The sequence below is a fragment of the Dasypus novemcinctus genome, chromosome 18 (assembly GCF_030445035.2).
Source record: "Dasypus novemcinctus isolate mDasNov1 chromosome 18, mDasNov1.1.hap2, whole genome shotgun sequence".
NCBI lineage: Eukaryota > Metazoa > Chordata > Mammalia > Cingulata > Dasypodidae > Dasypus > Dasypus novemcinctus.
The window spans coordinates 578,641-599,116 of record NC_080690.1 but is presented as its reverse complement, the minus strand read 5'-3'; the positions used below and the strand labels follow the sequence as shown (position 1 = coordinate 599,116).

At 47.5% G+C, this 20,476-nt stretch overlaps 1 protein-coding gene and 1 long non-coding RNA gene across 2 annotated transcripts in view; both read left to right on the top strand.

Annotated features, from left to right (window-relative positions):
- SPATA33 (spermatogenesis associated 33) overlaps nucleotides 1-20,476 on the top strand; it is a 31,893-nt gene that overhangs the window by 3,329 nt on the left and 8,088 nt on the right. The window lies entirely within an intron of this gene.
- LOC111763621 (uncharacterized) lies at nucleotides 900-10,240 on the top strand. Its single transcript, XR_011646253.1, has 2 exons — nucleotides 900-1,137; nucleotides 6,953-10,240. It is a non-coding gene; the product is annotated as an uncharacterized lncRNA (long non-coding RNA).

The following is a 20,476-nucleotide window of genomic DNA, read 5'->3' as shown; positions in this document are numbered from 1 at the left end:
ATAAAATCATTAAAATAGATTTTATTATAGTGATTGAAATCAGATATGGTTGCTGGGTTGGGGAAGGAGTTGCTGACTGGAATTTGTGGGCTGATGGAAAGTTTAGGGTCTTGTTTGGGTGATTACATAGGCAAGCTTAATTGCCAAAACTCATCCAGCGGAGCATTTAGGAATGGTGCACTTGATCGTGCATGGGTTATGCCTCAAAAAGCCCAGAGTTACACACTGGACTATGAGGAAGGGAGGAAGGAAAGAAGGAAAGAAGGAAGGAAGGGTGATGACTGGCTAGGTGGAAGGGTGAATAGATGGGTGGGTGGATGGAAGAATGGATGGATGAGAAAGGGGTCTGGAACTCATTTCACCACGCAGGAGTGTATGTACAGTATGGGGGGCTGATGGTGTTTCCAGAGATTGTAAGAGACAAGGATCAGTTTGGTTTTCACATACAGGAAGAAAATATTAATTAATGTAACCTGGCTGCCTACTGCCTCAGTCTCCCTCTTCTGGGTTAAGCAGGAACAAAGGAAACTAGCTTAAGCCAGTCCTATAGCCCATAAAAAGGATGCACAAGAAAGAGCTAAGTCAATACCAATTCAGCACTAAAATCCATTCCTTATTTGGCAAAAGGAGCAGGTAAAAGCCAAAAATTGGTTGGAATGTGATGGGGGAAGCTGTTAATAAAAAACTGGGGAACTTGTGTGGGAAAGTTAGACTTCTCTGAAGTAGCCAGTCTATGGAGAAACAGAGGAAGGGCTTGCGTGCGAGGCTTAGGGTATAAATTGTGTCATTTTCCTTTGGTTGGGACGCCAGCCATGTTTTCTGGTTGTGCGCCCCTTCTTGCAAGATTGAGATTAAATTCTTTTCTTCTCCACAATTGGGTGAGCCTTATTTTTTTCCAGAAGGAGATTTCTTTCTTACAACTTTGGGGGCTCGTCCAGGATTCTGAAGCTTCAGAGAGCAGACCCCTGGGGGTGGACGATGGGGAGGCGCGCCCCGCTGTTTAAGCAGTCTTGGACTCCACCAGTGGGGGCTGTGCTCCTGGCAAGAGACCCGGGAACAGATGCTTAGATCTGCTGATTGTGGAAGAGAAAAGGGAAGGGGAAACCTGCCTCTTGTTGACTCCGTGCACGGACCAAGGTAAGAACAAGGGCTGTGAAGTGTTAACCTTGGTGGGGAATTCAGATGAATCTGAGGTTGATTGTGCATGCATGAGATGTGTGACATATGGCATGAAGTGAGTGCAGGGTCCCAATTCGCATTTCCCTTCTCCTGCTAGGGAAAGGGTCCAAGATGGATGAAGCGAAAGATCCTGGAGAAAGAGACCCAGACAAGATTCAGAATGGGAAATAGAGGCAGTCAACTGGGAAAAAAGGGAGGGGATATCTGTAGGATCCCCTGGAGATATTCCTCAGATAGTCCATTAGGGAAGATGTTAAGGCATTAGACCAATAGTGATCAGACCAGGGGAAAAGACAAGAAGAAAATGATTAAATACTGCTGTTGTATCTGGACCAAGGAAAATATTTTACCGCCTCATGTATTCTGGCCAAAATACAATACTGGGCAGATCAGGATTGGTTTTGTGCCGACCTTGTACTCTATGTTAATGGGAAAACACCCTTCTCTAAAGAAGAGTCTGACTATACTGTGTGCTGGTTAAAGGGAACGGGGGCCACTATCCTCTGAAAGCTGAAAATCTAGGCCCTGAGACTAAGCTTACAGAAACTAAGGCTGCAGAAGCTGAAACTGCAGAAACCAAAGCCTGGGACCCCCTGCCTAATCTCCCTCCTCCTTAGCTCCCCCTCCCCTCCCAGGAGAAGGGCCACTAGACTTGGAGGGCCCAACAGAGCCCATTGTAAACCCTGGGGAACCAGAGAATCAAGCGGGGCCAAGAGCCCCACTGGGTACAACCCACCAACAGCTGAGGAAAGAATTGGAACAGGGTAAGACAGATATACAAAATTTTCCATTCCCCAGAGCATCTGAGAAGAGAGTGGAAGAACAAAACTCCTCTGAGCCTTTGTATCCACTGAGAAAAGTGCCAATGGGGCCAGGGGAGATTGGCTATGTAAGTGCCCCACTGACAAGTACTGAAGTAAGGAACTTCAAAAAGGAGATGAAATCTCTAATGGAAGATCCAGTGGGTCTGGCTGAACAAGTACATCAATTCCTAGGTCCTAGTTTATATACCTGGCCCGAACTTATGTCCATACTGAATATCCTCTTTACGGGAAAAGAATGAGGAATGGTGCAGAGGGCAGCTATGAGGGAGTGGGAAAGGCAGCATCCACCTGGACAGCGGGTAATGGCAGCAGAACAGAAGTTCCCAAACAGACCCTAATTGGGATAATATCGACCTGGGGGACAGAGCACAGATGAAAGATCTTAGAGACCTCGTTGTACAGGGGATCAAATTGGCTGTACCCAAATCTCAAAGCCTGAATAAGGCCTTAAAAATAGCCCAAGAGAAGGACGAGACTCCCACTGCTTACCTGCAAAGATTGAGAGACCAAGTGAAGAAATATTCAGGGATGGACCCTGATGGTCCTGTGGCTCAGGGAATGTTAAAAGTCAGCTATGTGAAGGGGTCTTGCCCTGATATTCAGAAGAAGATTCAGAAAATAGAAGGATGGATGGATAAGCCATTGGAAGAGTTATTGAGAGAGTCCCAGAAAGTGTTTTTAAGGAGAGGAGGAAAAGCAGAAACAGAAAGCAGAGGTTATGATAGGCACAGTTAACCAAATGGTTAAGAAAAGACTGGTGACTAGTCAGGAAGGAAACAGGCAGAGGCAGATAAAGATGCAAAATGGGCTTATGTAGATGAGGAGGGGGGAGGAGAATGCCAGGCTCTGCAGGGGGCTATCTCTGTAGGAGGCCTGAATCCCCCTCAGGAGTTTTGAGGATTAGGGGGTCGGAGGCTCCTCACTTCAAAAGCCCATTGGGGCCTTCAGTCAACCTCAGGGTGGGCCCATATCAGGAGGAAATTACATTTCTAGTGGACACTGGGGCAGCCGGATCCTCTGTGGCTCATCTCCCCAAAGGGACCAAACTCTCTGGCAGTTCCCTTACACTCTCAGGGTAAAAGGAGAAGGATTTGAGGTCCCCATTCTTTCTCCCACTAATATTTGTTAGGAGGACAATCATTATAGGCTCTTTGTTGTACATCCCAGAAGCCAGGAGTAATTTGTTGAGATGGGACTTAATAGTATTCATGGGTCTGGATTTGGAAGTAAGGGATGGGCAATAGAAGTAGTCTTAGCCATGCTCACTGAAGAAGATGAAAAAGATATCAGAGGAAGTGTCGGTAAAAGAAGGGAATAGTGGGGGTTTGCAGGTACCCCCTATTAAAATCAAATTGAAAAAGGAAGGGGAAATTATTTGTCAAAGACAATATCCCATTCCCCTTAAGGGGAGGCAGGGACTTCAACCCATCATCGAATGCCTCCTTCGGGATGGACCCCTGGAGCCCTGCATGTCCCCCTTCAATTCTCCTCTCATGCCTGTTCAGAAATCAGACGGTAGTTGGAGGCTGGTACAGGATCTAAGGGCTATTAATCAAAGCATTCAAGTTGGACACCCAGTAGTCCCAAATCCATACACACTCCTTAGAAAGATCCCCTGCCATCATAAATGGTCTAGTGTAATAGATCTAAAGGATGCCTTTTGGGCCTGTCCTCCCTCTCCATTTTTTTAAAAGATTTATTTATTTTATTTTATTTCTTCCCCCCCTCCCCCACCCCAGTTATCTGTTCTTTGTGTCTATTTGCTGCGTGTTCTTCTTTGTCCACTTCTGTTGTCAGTGGCATGGGAATCTGTGTTTTCTTTTTGTTGCATCATCTTGTTGTGTCAGCTGTCCGTGTGTGCGACGCCATTCCTGGGCAGGCTGCACTTTCTTTCGCGCTGGGTGGCTCTCCTTACAGGGCACACTCATTGTGCATGGGGCTCCCCTATGCAGGGACACCCCTGCGTGGTAGGGCACTCCTTGCGCGCATCAGCACTGCATGTGGGCCCGCTCCACACGGGTCAAGGAGACCCAAGGTTTGAACCGCAGACCTCCCATGTGGTAGGCGGATGCCCTAACCACTGGGCCAAGTCCGCTTTCCTGGGCCTGTCCCCTTGATCCATAGAGTAGGGACTTGATTGCCTTTGAGTAGGGGTTCCCTCTATAGGAAGAAAACAGCAATATAGGTGGGCAGTTTTACCCCAAGTCTTCACAGAATCCCCCAACGTCTTTGGCAGGAACTGGAAAAAGTATTGGAGAAATTTCCAGTCCCATCTGAAATTTCCCTTTTACAGTATGTAGGTGATCTGCTAATATCAGGTGAAAAAAGGCAGATGGTGGCCTGAACTACAAAGAGCTTATTAAATTTCCTGGGAGATCAAGGACTGAGTATCAAAAAGTAAGCTACAATTTGTAGAAAAGGAAGTCAAATACTTGGGTTATCTCATTAGTGAGGGAACATAAATCCAGAAAGAATTCAGACCATTACTGAATTATCTCTTCCCTGGACAAAAAGAGAACTAAGAATTTTGGGGATTGCTGGGATATTGTAGATTATGAATAGATTCTTATGCATCCCAAACCAAGGGGTTATACCAAAAACTGTTGCAGGAGGAGCCTGACAAATTAGAGTAGAAGGAGGGGCAAGTAAAGGCCTTAGAGGGGCTCAAATGGGCATAGGTGCAGGCCCCTATTCTAGCTCTCCCTTCCCTCAAAAAGCCTTTCTATCTGTTTGTTACAGTAGGTGAGGGGACAGCCTTGGGAGTCCTAACCCAGATCTGGGGAGGCTAAAAGAAGCCTGTGGAGGCAGTGGACTTGGCCCAGTGGTTAGGGTGCCCGTCTACCACATGGGACGTCCGTGGCTCAAACCCCAGGCCTCCTTGACCCATGTGGAGCTGGCCCACATACAGTGCTGACGTGCGCAAGGAGTGACATGCCATGTAGGGGTGTCCCCCGCACAGGGGAGCCCCATGCTCAAGGAGCGCGCCCCGTAAGGAGAGCCGCCCAGTGCAAAAGAAAGTGCAGCCTGCCCAAGAATGGCGCCGCACACACAGAGAGCTGACACCCCAAGATGACGCAACAAAGAGAAACACAGATTCCCGGGCCACTGACAACAACAGAAGTGGACAAAGAAGATGACGCAGCAAATAGACACAGAAAACAGGCAACCGGGGGCAGGAGGGGGGAGAGAAATAAATAAATAAATAAATAACTCTTAAAAAAAAAAAAAAAAAGCCTGTGGCCCTCCTTTCCAGAATCCTGGACCCTGTCCCCAGGGGATGGCCAGGGTGTGTTCAGACCATGGCAGCAACTGCTCTCCTAGTAGAAGAAAGCAGGAAACTGACCTTTGGAGGGGCCTTAGTTTTTAGCACCCCTCATCAGGTCAGGACTATTCTGTCTCAAAAAGCAGGAAGGGTGGTTAATGGATCCCCAAATTCTGAAATATGAGGCAATTCTAATGGAAAAAGATGATTTAATACTAACAATTGATCATAGTCTGAAGCCAGCCTCTTTACTTTGGAAAGGGTCCATCCAGGTAGAAGCTCCTGAACATGAGTGCTTAGACTTAATACCAAACTGAGTCCGGCCTGACCTAGGGGACCTTCCTTTACATTCGGGGGAAAAGTTGTTCATAGATGGGTCTTCTAGGGTCCTGGAAGGAAAGAGGCACAGTGGCTATGCTGTTGTTGATGGACTAACTTGTGCAGTCAGAGAAGCTGGCTGACAGCCCAATGAATGGTCAGCTCGGACTTGTGAGCTGTATGCATTAAATGAAGCCCTTCAATTGTTTTAGGAAAAAGATGGTACAGTCTACACAGATTCTAAATATGCCTTTGGCATGGTCCACATCTTGGAAAAACTTGGAAAGAAAGGGGATTGATCAATAGCAGAGGGAAGGAATTAGTCCATGTGGAACTGGTAAAACAAGTGTTAGTCAGTCTGCTCTTACCAAGGGAAATATCCGTGGTACATATAAATGGGCATCAGAAATGTCGCACTTTTGAAGCAAAAGGCAACAGATTGGCTGATGGGAAGGCCCCTCTGGAACTAATGGTCCTGATATCCTCCATCCCGAAAGAAATTGGAATCCCTGTATTCTCTGAAAAAGAAGTAAGAACTAGGACAACTGGGGGCTACCATCGATAGCCAAGGGAAGGGGCTCCTCCCAGGTGGCCAACAGCTGTTGAATAAACAAATAATGAGGGAAGTACTACGGTTTTACACCAAGGGCGTCCCTGGGGAGCACAGGCCCTGTGTGACCTGGTGCTCAAGCATTTGGGTGTGTGGGCCTTTATACTATAGCCAAACAAATAAGTGAATGGTGCAAAATCTGTCAGAAAGTTAATAAAGTTTTAAGAAAGCAAGTGCTGGGGGGAGGGAGGCCGGCCTCAGACCATTCCAGAGCATTCAGGTTGATTATACTGAAATGCCCCCTGAGGTCGACTAAAGTATGTGCTAGTTATTGTGGATCACCTGACAGGGTGGGTAGAAGCAAACCCTCTAGCCTCAGCTACAGCATCAGGGACTTCAGAAATTACCCTTGAATAAACCATTCCCCAATATGGGTTAGCAGAAAATGTAGAATGTAGATTCAGCAGTGGTAGTCACTTTACATCCAGAGTGCTGCAAAATATTATGCAGGGTCGAGGTGTCACATCGAACTTCCATACACCCTGGCACCCACCATCCTCAGGGAAAGTGGAAAGAATAAACCAAACCTTAAAAAAAATCTAAGTTGGTCTTAGAAACCAAATTACCATGGGCTAAATGTTTACCTGTAGCTCTGTTAAGAATCTGGACTCCCCTGGGAGGGAACTGGGAATTTCTCCCTATGAAGTGCTTTTTGGCCTGCCCTTCCCTGGGGAGCCTGAGAACTCCCCCTCTTCGAGTCGAAGAATCTGTTTCTTCAAAATCATAGACTGGCCCCGTCTTCTCCTTTGTCACCCTCAGACATCGGGCTTTGCTGGCTCAGACTCCGTCTCTTGAATTTGCAGTCCACCAACACCGACCTGGCAGCTGGGTCCTGATCAAATCATAGAGTCCAAACTCCATCCGACCTGGGAAGGACCTTATCAAGTCTTGCTGAGAACTGGAACAGCAGCCCAAATGGCAGAAAAAGGCTGGACTCACTAAACGAGTAAAGGGACCAGTACCTGAACTGGACAATAAGTACCCAACAACTTCGTCTGAGTCTTGGAAAATAATTTCAGCCCCAGATCCCTTAAAAATCACACTGCAAAGACAATAATTGCAGGGGGGGCGGGGGGCGGGATTGAGCTGTTTATCGTCCTAGTCAACAATGGCCCTAGTCCTCTCTGAGCACCAAAGGAAGAATTGAGACCTTAAGTTACAGGTGAAAATAATCTTGCTAGCCATGATGTTTTGAACCTAAGAAGCAATAGCCCCATCAAATCAGTTATAAACGTGACTGAAGGTCTGGAGTCTCAGACGGTGCAGTTTGACACCTGCCAAGTAATAGACTTTGGGAATTTGGAGCACCAGCAATGTCTGAGTGGGGAAAATAAATACCTATGTCCAGGACCAGTGGGGAATGGTTACAGTCAGCCCCCCCTTGCCCTTCCTGGGACAATGTATGGTGGACTACCCAGTATAAGGGATGGACTATGAATATAGGATGGGTTTCACCAAGGTTGAGGCCATTAAAGGGTAAGATAACCTTTTATAAAGGTAATACCCCACCAAACTGCAAGTCTTCAGTGCAATCCAGTAGTAATAACTAGTAAGAAGGCAGACAAATTAGAAACTGGGAGCAGCACCAGGGACCAAGTGGTCGATAGAGTCTATGGAATGGGGGTGGGCGTTACAGGTAAAGATCCTCTGGGGAGGTTTCATATCCAAGTCCTTCCTCCCCCTGCAGATATGTCATTGACCACACGCTCTCCATCTAACCCGTCAGAAATACCACAGGAAAACCCTCCAAAGGCCAGGTTCCCAATTCAAAATGATCCCAAAGCAGTCAGGATACTTAAGGCAGAAGATTTACAGCAGACCATAGAAATAGAGACAGGATATGGAGACACAAATGCCTGGGTAGAATAGATCAAATACACAGTCCAGAGTCTGAACAAAGCAACTGTTAGGCTTGTGCAACAGGCCTGCCCACAGCTCATATTGTACCCTTCCACTAGGTATGGAAAAGCATAAAAAGGAGTTTAAGTGCATGATACTCCTCTTCCAGAGTGCTAAACCTGGTGAAAATTGTAGTACGTTGTCCTCTCTCTTCCCACCAGTCAAAAACAGAAACATTAAGGCCATACCTGCCTCCCGCAGGGGCCCAGGGAATCACTCTGCTTTTCTCTCTAGACAGGGGGAAAGATTTCAGGACCTTGGAACCACGGCCTCGTGTACACAAGTGTGGAATGTGAGCAGTGATCTTACTGACAATTTCTCCAGTTTGGTCAGACCTTGAGCAGACCCGTGGTGGTCCTGTGGAAAGGGTGTTCTCCAACCAATATTGCCTGAGAGGTCGGGCGGAACCTGTGCTCTGGTCCAATTGGCTATCCCATTCACCTTGGCATTTGAAAAAAAAGTGAAAATAACATCCCAGGGAGGGAGAGAGAAGTCTACTTGGTTATTTTGACGAGTGGATCTATCTAGACAAAATAGCAGTTCCCCGAGGTGTCCCAAATGAATTTAAGGGTAGAAATCAGGTAGCAGCTGGGTTTGAGTCATTCTTGTTCTGGTGGGTCACCATTAATAAAAATGTAGATTAGATTAATTACATTTATTATAATCAACAGAGATTTATTAATTATACCAGGAATGCAGTTAAGGGAATTGCAGAACAATTAGATGCTACCAGCAGAATGGCATGGGAAAACAGAATGGCCTTAGCTATGATGCTAGCTGAGAAAAGAGGAGTCTGTGTTGTGATTGGAGGTAGTTGCTGCCCCTGATGGAACTATCACTAAAGGTCTACAAGGCCTAACAGCCCCATCTGAGGAATCAGCAGAGGATTCTGGTGTTAGCAATTCACTTACAGGACGGCTTGAAAATTGGTCTGGAAAATGGAAAGGGGTTGCACTGTCCATCTTAACCTCCCTCGTTATCTCAGCTGGGGTGCTTAGCACAGTCGGATGCTGGATCATTCCATGTGCCCAAGGGCTAGTTCAAAGACTCGTTGAAACCACCCTAACCAAACAAACCTGTACCCCCTTAACAGTATACACAAAACAATCTCTACCCCTTAAAGAAGGAGAGCCCTACGATGATGATGTGAGATAGCTCTTAGAAAACTTGAAGAATGGAAATGTGAAAACTAAAAAGAGTTTAAAAGAAAGTGGGGTGATTGTAAGAGACAGGGATCAGTTTAGTTTTCACCTAAAGGAAGAAAATATTGATTAATGTAACCTGGCAGCTACTGCCTCAGTCTCCCACTCCCAGGTTAAGCAGAAACAAAGGAAACCAACTTAAGCCAGTCCTATAGGCAGTAAAAAGGATGCCCAAGAAAAGAGTTAAGGGAAGTGGATTTGACTCAACAGATAGAGTGTCTGCCTACCACATGGGAGGTCCAGGGTTCAAACCCAGGGCCCCCTGACCCATATGATGAGCTGGCCCACAAGCAGTGCTGATACATGCAAGGAGTGCCGTGCCACACACAGGTGGCCCCTCCCCTCCCTCCCTCCCCCCCCCCCCCGCCGTGTAGGGGAGCCCCACGCACAAGGAGTCTGCCCCTAAGGAGAGCTGCCCAGTGCAAAAAAAGTTCAGCCAGCCCAGGAGTGGCACTGCACACACGGAAAGCTGATGCAGCAAGATGACACAACAAAAAGAGACACAGATTCCTGGTGCCACTGACAAGAATACAAGCAGACACAGAAGAACACACAGCAAATGGACACAGAGAGCAGACAACGGAGTGGGGGGGAAGGGGAGAGAAATAATAAATAATAAAGATTAAAAAAAAGCTAAGTCAATACCAATTCAGCACTAAAATCCATTCCTTATTTGGCAAAAGGAGCAGGTAAAGCCAAAATGGTTGCGATGTGATGGGGAAGCTGTTAATCAAAAGCTGGGGAACTTGTGTGGGGAAGTTAGACTTCTTGGACAGGCTGTAACCTCTGAAGTGTCCACTCTATGGAAAAACAGAGGAAGGGCTGGTGTGCTAGGCTTTGGGGTATAAATTGTGTCATTTTCCTTTGTTTGGGGCACCAGCCATATTTTCTGGTTGTACGCCCCTTCTTGCAAGATTGAGAATAAAAATTATTTTCTTTTCCAAAATCAGGTGAGTCTTATTTTCTTCCAGAAGGAGATTTCTTTCTTATAGGATGGCTCCTTGAGGAGCCCAGCCCACGTGCTCGTCACTGTGACCTTCGCACTCCTTCCACTCACAGCTGGGGCCAAGGCCCCTCCCCTGAAATCTCTGCAGGCTTGAGAGCCCCTGGAAACCCCTGGATGTGAAAGGGGAGGCTGGGCACCGCGGTGCTGGACGGGAGGCCGCGGGGAACTCCACGGCCTCATCAGCGCTGCCGCCAGCAAGCCCGGCTCCCTGGGGAGGTCACAGGGAGGCTCTGAGGCGGCTGGTGTCGTTCCCCCCCCCCCCCCCCCCCCCGCCAGAGGCAACAAGCCCTTAGGGGTCCCAGCCCTCCAGCCAGGTGCCCCAGCTGAGGCCCACACTCCCGGAGCAGCAGCCCTGGGAACAAGCCAGCCTGGACGTCCAGCCCAGCGAGCCCAGCCGGCTGCCACTCGGAAGTCATGGTGAAAATGCCTCGCCCGGCCAGCCCTGATTCCTCCCTGCAGAACTGGAGCTCGGCCGTCACGTAGCAGCAGCAACCACGGACAAGGGCAGGACTGGGGCAGAGAGCGTGGCCAGGACCCGGGCGCCGTGGCAGCTGGGGAAGGGGGGCACATTATATGAATGTTACTTGTGCATATGCTTGAAATTCTGCATTAAACAACCCATAAATATACACACAATAGAGATTAACACACCACAGATTTGCAGTCAGCCAGACCTTTAAGAAGTTTGGAAATTCTACTGAAAAAAAAAATGACCCAGTGACTTCAGTAAATAAATAGCATGAGAAAAAGGAGGAGGCTGCTCTACTTGAGATGCAGGAAGCACATGCAGTAGGGGCCTGCGAGGAGCCACTCTTGAATCCTCAGACTGGGGATCAGCAGTAACAAAGAATCTTGTTAATCTTCTGAGGTGTGATAATGCTGTTGTTGCAGTTCTCCTAAAAAAATTCTTATCTGGTGGTGAGACACACTGCAGTGTTCATGGCTAAATTATGTGATATACGGGATTTTCTTTAAAATAAACAAGGATGTGAGATAGACAAAGTGAGTGATGCAGATGTGGTGGTTGGTGGGCCTCCTCCCAGCCTCCACAGGCCTTTGAACACTTCCATGACCAGTTTTTTTCTGAAAGTAGAGTATGCTTAATCACAAGAAAATTTTGAAAAAGAAGAGAAACATAAGGGGCATTTGCTATTTTTAAAAATTATATGACTATTTTAGCATACTGATAGTTAATCATGGTAGTAAATTAATACGTACAGTTATCAAAAAGTGTTGGGCACTTTCCAAGAAAAATGTTTCTGAAGGTGTATAATATATAATAAAGTGTATGTAGAACCACTTAACCTGTCTTTACAATCTTCAAATCCAACAGTGTGGTAGCATAAAGTTTTTGAAGAATAGGTCTATTCCTGTGTAAGCCATGATTTAGATTGTTTTGAGTTTATAAAGGCTTCGAATGCCATTTCAGTTCCTGCGAGCTCCTAAACCTGGCATTATAGACCTGGCAGTTCAGAAAGGTCTGATCCAATCACCTGATGTACAGGTAGACACAAGAGGCAGAGGCTGGACTACAAGTAGGTTCTTAGAATTCTCCAGAAATGTCTTTTGGGCTAAATAAGGCACATACATCACACAGAACTCTAGTCATAGCTAAAATGACCCTGCTTTTACTTTGTTTAACCAGGATTGAATGCTGATGGTTTTTTTTGTGTGTGTATGGTTCAAAAACACATTTAGTGATTCAGCTGCTTTGGAAACAAAACCATTCCCACTGCTGCAGATTTTATCACCGATCAGGGGCAGCCGTTTCCTCTTCTCCTGGGATGTCCTGGCTTTGGTACCTTTTCTCTTCCTGCGTGTGCAGTTCTTTTTTTTTTTTTAAGATTTATTTTTTATTTATTTATCTCCCCTCCCCCCCCCATTGTCTGCTCTCTGTGTCCATTCATTATGTGTTCTTCTATGTCTACCTGTATTCTTGTCAGCCGCACCTGGAATCTGTGTTTCTCTTTGTTGCGTCATCTTGTTGTGTCAGCTCTCCGTGTGTGCAGTGCCTGGGCAGGCTGCACTTTCTTTGTGCTGGGTGGCTCTCCTTACGGGGCGCACTCCTTGCACGTGGGGCTCCCCTATGCGGGGGACACCCGTGTGTGGCATGGCACTCCTTGTGCACATCAGCACTGCCCATGGGCCAGCTCATCACACGGGTCAGGAGGCCCTGGGTTTGAACCCTGGACCCCTCACGTGGTAGGCAGACGCCCTATCCGTTGGGCCAAATCCACTTCCCATCAGTTCTTTTTTGAATTTCAACATCAGCAGAGGGCGCTAACGTGGTTTCACTAGCTGCAAAACTTGGCACAGTTCCTTTCCGTCAGTGGTCAGTCAGTGGTCACATATACTGCCCTTCCTTTGAAATGTCACTGGTCCATCTGAAAAGTCTCTGGTTCTGAGACAGGCTTTGCAGAACAGTTGTGGATTACTTCAGGGGTGCCGGTGTCCCACATAGCAGTGAGATTTCTCAGCTCTTCAAGAACGTGATGTACCATGGTGATCTGTTACCTCTCTGCCTAAGGGCTGCCCAGAGCCGTGCCTGTGAAACAAGCGATTCTAATTTTCTGCTACTTCTCAGCACTGAGCCAATGGAAGACTAATGGCCTATCTTGACATCCTTATTCCTCTCTGATTGCATGTCTGGTTTGGCTGCAGGTGATGACACTAGATGTGCCCCATGGGCACATTTATTCAGAGTAGACCTCCAGTTTCCAAGCCCTTCTTTTACAAACAAGTTGCTGTAGAGGCTTCACCTTTTAGGAGTAGTGGCATGATACTGTAAGCACGATGGGAGCACTGCCTCCAGCCAGAAAGAGTGGACATTATCCCCACCTCAAGCTCAATTTCCTTAGCCTTTTCTAAAAGGAAGGAAGCAACACCCAGATACAGAAATACTATTTGATTTGACCTGGCAAAATTATTCAAATGTCTCATTTACTTTGGCTCCTCTCAATTCCATTTGTGCTTCCCTGGGCTGCTTGTCTTTTTTGGGGGGGTGGGGATTTTTTTTTTTTGGTCTTTTTTCTTACTTTTTTAATTGTCTTTTTTAAAAAGATAAATAGATCACACAAAATGTTACATTAAAAAAAATAAGAGGGAAGTGGCTGTGGCTCCATCAGTTGGGCTCCCGTCTACCATATGGGAGGCCCTGGGTTCGCATCCTGGGCCTTCTTTTGAAGGCAGGCTTGCCCGTACACCACGGAGAGCCGCCCGGCCCACAAGCGCTGCTGAGCGCCGCCTGACCTGTAAGTGCTGTGGAGAGCTGATTCAGCAAGGTGATGCAAAAAAAAAAAAAAAAAAAAGAAAGGGAGACAAGCAAAAACACAGAAGAGTGCGCAGCAAATGGACACAGAGAGTGGACAGCAAGCAAGTCGCAAGTGGGGAGGGGAAATAAAATAAATACGGACACTGAAGAACACACAGCAAATGGACACAGAGAGCAGACAGCAAGCAAAAAAAAAAGCCACAAGGGGGGATAAAAAATATATATATAAAAGAGGTTCCCATATACTTCACTCCCCACTCCCACCCCCACCCCTCCCACATCAACAACCTCTTTCATTAGTGTGGTAAATTCATTGCAATTGATGAACATACTTTGGAGCACTACTACACAGCATGGATTATAGTTTACATTGTAGTTTACACTCTCCCTCAGTCCATTCAGTGGGTTATGACAGGATATATAATGTCCAGCATCTGTCCTTGCAATATCATTGAGGACAACTCCAAGTCCTGAAAATGCCCCCACATCACACCTCTTTTTCCCTCTCCCTGCCTTCAACAACTCCGATGGCCACTATCTCCGCATCAATGATATAATTTCTTCCATTGCTAGAGTCACAATAATTCTGTATTAGTATACCATTAAGTCCACTCTAATCCATATTTCATTCCTCCATCCTGAGGATCCTGGGATGGTGATGTCCACTTCACCTCTAAATTGAGAGGGGGCTTAGATCCCACAAGGCTGATGGATGGAATTCTGCTTACAGCTATAGTCCCTCTTGGTTCCCTGGTGTGGGGGCTGACCATCCTCACCTCCCTGTTAGCTGACCTGGGTAAGTCCAACAAACTGGAGAGTAGGAGTCACCACTCTGCTGAGGCTCAGGGCCCAGCTGGCACATGGGCAGTCCAGAGATTCAAGTCTCCTGAGCATACCCAAACGCCAAGCTGCTTGTCTTTTTATCTTGTTTTGATTTTCAAGAAACATACAACATATCGAAAAGGAAACCTGATATTCTTTGGCCATTTCACTTTTCAACCTTTCTTATTCACTAACTTTTTGCTCTGGAGAAATTATGACCTTCCTCACTGCACTTTCCCTTTAATACCAAACAGCCTGCGTGGAGGGAGTGTTGAGAGACGAGACCTGGCAGAATACCGCGTTATCAGGCTGGTGTGGGAGCCAGTAATGCGGTTCTGACAAGGCAACTAATTTCCTTAAGTTTAGAATAGTAAAGTTGATGTCAGATTTCAAAGAAGTGTTGCTGGAGTTGGTTTCCAGGTTCTTGGTTATGTTGTAAGAAAGAGTTCAGAGATACACCAGTTATTAGAAAGCTCGAAGAGCGTTTAGGAGGGATGCAGTGTGGTCAGACGCGTGCGCGGCAGGCCCCGCTCGGGGCTCCCTGTCCCGTGGGCTCCCAGGGGTGCGGGGTCTGCAGCACAGCGGGGGGCTTCCTGGGTGGTGTGCGCTCTGGGGGCTGCTGCCTGCGGTGCTGACGGTGGCGGCGGGGCCCCTGAGCCTGGGTGTGCCGCGAGCTGCCCAGAACCCGCTGTGTGCCAGCCGGTTGTGTGGCTCATGGGTTTTCAGTCCTCTCTCCTCAGGTCCCTATTCTATCCTGCCTCAGGAGGGCTAATGTTAAGAATCTTAATATTTAAGTAAAAAATACACCCCCCTTTTTAAAACAAAATCATTTTTAAAAAACATTATTTATTTCCCTGCCTCTTGATTTTGTGCTCTGTGTCCATTTGCTGTGCGCTCTCTGTGTCTGTTCGTCTTCTCTTTAGGAGGCACCGGGAACTGAACCTGGGACGTCCTGTGTGGAGAGAGGTGCTCAGTCACCTGAACCACCTCAGCTCCCTAAAATCGATTTTATTGATTCATATTAATAAAGCATAACTCCACGCAAAGTGTACATAGTGGTATTTGGTATAATCACATATTTGTGTATTTTATCACTTCAATCATTCTTAGGGCACTTTTATTATTCCAATAGTAATAATTAAAAACAAACAAACAAAACTCATCACCTTTCACTCTCTCTATGCCTCCCCTGCTGTACATAGCTGCTGTTCTGCTTCCTTCTCTCTAGTATATATTGGTATTTATATTTTGTAAAAACAGTCTTAGATATGCAATATCACCCATATTCATGTTTTGCAAGACACAACCCCTTTGACAAGGAATACTAATGACTTTGGGGTAGATAATTCTATTATCAGATACTGAAATAATTAAGATATATAAGAAATAATTAAGATATATAAGAAATAATTTAAGATATAAAAATGACCAAACTGGGCGGAAAAGTACTAATTTGAAATTATCTTTTTGAAAAAATTGAATGGAAAATTAAGAACAGTGGCAATTCAAAGTGTTTTGCCTGAAATCCTGGTGTGTCATGCTGTGGACTGCTCCTCCGACTGAACGTGGCAGCTGATGGAAAGAATCCACACTCAGTACAGAACAACAAACCACAGAGGGCTGTCCCCGTGAAGAGGGCTGTAACTTCGCACAGGACTTCTCCACCTTGGCTCACTCCCTGCTGGGGTTTGGACTCTGAAGCCTTCTTCAGCAGTTAGCTAATCTAAGTCTTTTTTTGTTGTTGTTCTTTTTTTTTTTTAAATATTTTATTATTATTATTTTTAATTACATTAAAAAAAATTCTAAGTCTTTGATGGTGGAAGGGCCAAAGTAAGTCTCCACGTCCTCGTCAGATGGGAAGTCTCGGCCCTCGCCCTCACCGTGATCCCCACCACTGCCCCCGCGGCCAGCGCCGTGCCCGAGGGGCCCGTGTGTTCTGTGAGCTGTTAAAACACATCTTGCTGCATGAAAGAAGCCCAAAGGCCCCAAAGCTATGTGATCCCATTTATATAACGCTTTCCAGAAACAAAACTGTAGAGACGGAGAAGAGACTAGAGGCTGCCAGCTGGGGGCTAGGCGGGTGGCTCCAGGGGCAGCCGTGGGAGCTCTGTGGGGAGGGAGCAGTTGGCCTGATTTCAGGGGAGGTCACGTGGGATAAAGTGGTGTCAACACACATTTTCTGTTTTCGATATTCCACAGCTCTATGAGATGGGCTGTGGGAGAGCTGGGACGGTACAGCAGAAGCAACAGTCTTTCTGGAAGGCAGTTGATAATGTGGGCAGGACTCTGAGCCTCAAGTACGTGCCCCGTACTGCCCCTCCACTTGCCCGTGGGCAGAAGCTGCGAACTAGGGTGTTGACCTTGACTTTATCAAGAGGAGGTTATCCTGGGAGCTGACCAAATCAGAGACGCCTTTAAAAAGGGAGAGCCCGGGGGTGGCTTTGGAGAAGTAAGCTGCCTGCTGTGGGACCAGCGGGCAAGAACCAGTGGGAGCCTCTAAGATCCGAGAGCAGCCCCTGGCCAAGAGCCAGCCAGAAACAGACCAATCCTACAACGGCAAGGGACAGATTGCGCTTGGCAGAGGGCCCCGGCCAGAGCAGTCGTGGGCTTCAGCCTGCAGGACGCTGGCAAAGACCAGCCACCGCACCCAGACCCCAGGCCCCTGGAACTGGAGGAGGAGACGTTCAAAGGATGGCAGCCTGCCATGAAGCAACAGGAAACTCGTCCATGTATCAAAAGCCTTACAGGTTCATTTTCCTAAATGAAGCTTTACATATTCGAGGAACTTAAAAGAAGTCTTGTTTTGGAATGGAAAGACTGATAATGTACTGATATTGATTCTCCCTTAATTAATCCATAAAATCAATGTGACCCAAATCAAAACACTAAATTTCACGTAGAAGAATAGAATGCAATAGAAGGAAATCTCTGGAAAAGCAGTCAGAGAGGGAGTTGGTCCTCTGGTATTAAAGTGTGTTACAGACACTGGAGTAATTAAATGGCAGGGCTGACGAGCGCTCTCACAAGCTGCAATACTTGGCCAAGGGTTGTGGACACGTGAGGAGAAAAGATGGTGCCAGGACAAAGGACTAGAATATTTAGACAACAAAGAGCTTAATAATCTTACCTCAATCATTATTCACAAATTTCTACATGGATCAAACCTTTTAACATAGAAAATAAAAGGACAAAATGAAAATGGGTAGAAATGTTTATAATATAGAATAGGGAACACCTTTCTCAGCCTGACAAACTCCAAAAACTGTAAAGGGACTTCCCGGAAGATGGTGGATTAAAAAGACAAGGAGGGGGAAGCAGATGTGGCTCAGCTGATAGAGTGTCCGCCTACCGTATAGAAGGTCCAGAGTTCGAACCCAGGGCCTCCTGGCCTGTGTGGTGAGCTGACCCATATGCAGTGCTGCCACATGCAAGGAGTGCCATGCCACACAGGAGTGTCCCCCACATAGGGGAGCCCCATGCACAGGAGTGCACCCCGCAAGGAGAGCCACCCCGTGTGAAAAAAAAAAAGCACAGCCCGCCCAGGAGTGATGCTGCACACACGGAGAGCTGGCACAGCAAGATGACGCAACAAAAGGAGACACAGATTCCTGGTGCCACCGAGAATGCAAGCGGCCACAGAAGAACCACAGTGAATGAACACAGAGAGCAGACACTGGGGTGCTGGGGGGAAGGGGAGAGAAATAAAATAAATCTTAGAAAGAAAAAAGACAAGGAGGAAGTGGATGTAGCTCAAATGGTGAGCACCAGCCTGCCATGTTCAATCCCCAGTACCTCCTAAAAAAAAGAAAGACATGGGACTCTCTTCTCTTCCAGAAAAATAGCTAAAGGACAGGCAGAAACGGCCTGGAAAAAAATGCTCTCAGGTTTAAGAAACTCGAGGAAGTCTGGACACCTCCTAGAAGAGAGGGGCACAGGATGAGAACCTCGATGGAGGCAGGAGTAGCAGCTGCAGCTGCAGCCACCGTTGCCCCCACCCCCCGCACAGACACTTTTGAATTCTCCAGCCTCAGGGCAGTGGCTCCAGGGATCCACCTCCTCAGGAAATGCGAGAGCGAGGGACGCAGCCTAAGGCCCACTCAGCTTCCCACCCACAAATTGGGTGTGCCGTGCCCACGAGCCCTTCCAGGCGGGGGTGGGGGGCACCGTTGTCTGCCTCGGGAGCCCGCACAGCACTGGAGAGAGCTGAGCCTCTCGATCTCCCTCTACTGACCGGGACTGGCTGTTGAGGACGCAGAGGGGAGTGGAATTATTTCCTACCTGGGAAGAGGGAGGGGGCTGCTGGCAGAGGTCAGAGAACAGCCTCTGAGGAAGTTAGAATTAGGAGGCTCTTGGCCTCCCGGCAGGACCCTGTCTTGAACCCAGGGCGCTGTCAAAGCTCGCCCTCTGCTGGCAGAACCAAGGAAGTGCAAGTGAGGAAATTAAAAGTAAATATGTAACAGAGGCTTTTTCCAGCCTTTCCAGCCTCCCTGCCAAGGCCCTAGGAAGTGGGTCTGCAACCCATTACTGGGTCCAGAGCCCAGCTTTGAGAAACTAACAGGGACAATCCTAATGACCCAGAACAACTGAACCAAGAATCAAAGAGCAGCAGTAACACACAGCCCCTGCCACTAAATCCCTACGAAAGAGAAATTGGACATCAGAGTAAACTACCATCATAATCAAATGCCTGGACATCAGCAAAATATTACAAGCCATACTAAGAAAATGGAAGACATATCCCAAGAAAAGGAATATATAAAAATCCCAGATGAGATGTACTATTTGAGACAACTAATCGAGATGTACATGTTTCCAAAATCATATTGAGTTGAAAGACAGTGTGGCTAAAGAGATAAAAGACATCAAGAAGACACTTAGCAAGCACAAAGAAGAATCTGAAAACTGAATAGAAAAGTAACAGAGCTCATGGGAATGAAAGACACAGGTGCGATCAAAAACAAATTACAAAAATAGCTAGAGGACAGGCTACAGAAATGGCCTGGAAAAAAGTCTTCTAGGATTGAGGACCCCAGGGAAAGGCTGGACACCACCCAGAAGAGACAGGCGTTAAGAAAGAGAATTGCGATGGCAAAACTGAGAGTTAAAAGCCATGGCTGGGTGGACTAGAACGACACGGGACTCTACTCCTCCAGAAAAATAGCCAGAGGACAGGCTGAAAGAGTCTAGAAAAAGATCTTCTAGGGTTTAGGACACCAGGTGAAAGCTGGACACCGCCCAGAGGAGAGAGGAGAGAGAGACAAAGGAGGGAAACCGCGACAACAGAACTGTGAGCTGAAACCGTCGGCTGCTGCTGCCGGCACCTTCCCCTGCAAGAAAGACACTTTAGCATTCTCAGACCTCTGGGCCCGCGGCTACAGACAAAGGGGGCTCCAGGGCCCTACCACCCCAGGAAAGGGGAGAGAGGACACAGCCCAAGGCTGACTCAGCTTCTGACCCACACGTTTGGTCTGCTGAGTCCACGAGCCCTCCAGGCTGGTGGAGCCACACACTGGGCTGCCCTGGGGGCTGGGAAGGACTGGAGGACTCCAGCCCTGCAGCCTCCCTCTCTTCTAGCCCGGACTGATGGTTGAGGACCCCTAGGAAAGGGGAGAGGGAGGAGCTGAGCTCAAGGCTGACTCAGCGTTTAGCGCACAGTGTGCTCTGCTGTGCCCTGAGCCCTTCCAGGCCAGGGGGGCTAAAGATACACGACCCCCCAATCTCCTCTACTAACAGGGACTGATTGCTGAGGACACAGAGGGGAGTGGAAACATTGCCTAGCTGGGAGAAGGGAGGGGGCTGCCAGAGAAGCTGGGAAGCTGTCTCTGGGAAAGTTTGGACAAGGCTCCCAGCCTCCAGGCAGGAAGCTCTACCACACTGATCCCCTCTGGGTTGCAACAAATACACTCTGACCAGGCAATGAACTGAGAGCTGCCAAAGAGCACCCTCTGCTGGCAGACCAAGGAAATGCACTCAAGAAAATTAAAAATAAGCAAGAGAGGGGAAGCAGACTTGGCCCATTGGTTAGCGTGTCCATCTACCACACGGGGGGTCCGCGGTTCAAACCCTGGGCCTCTTTGACCCAT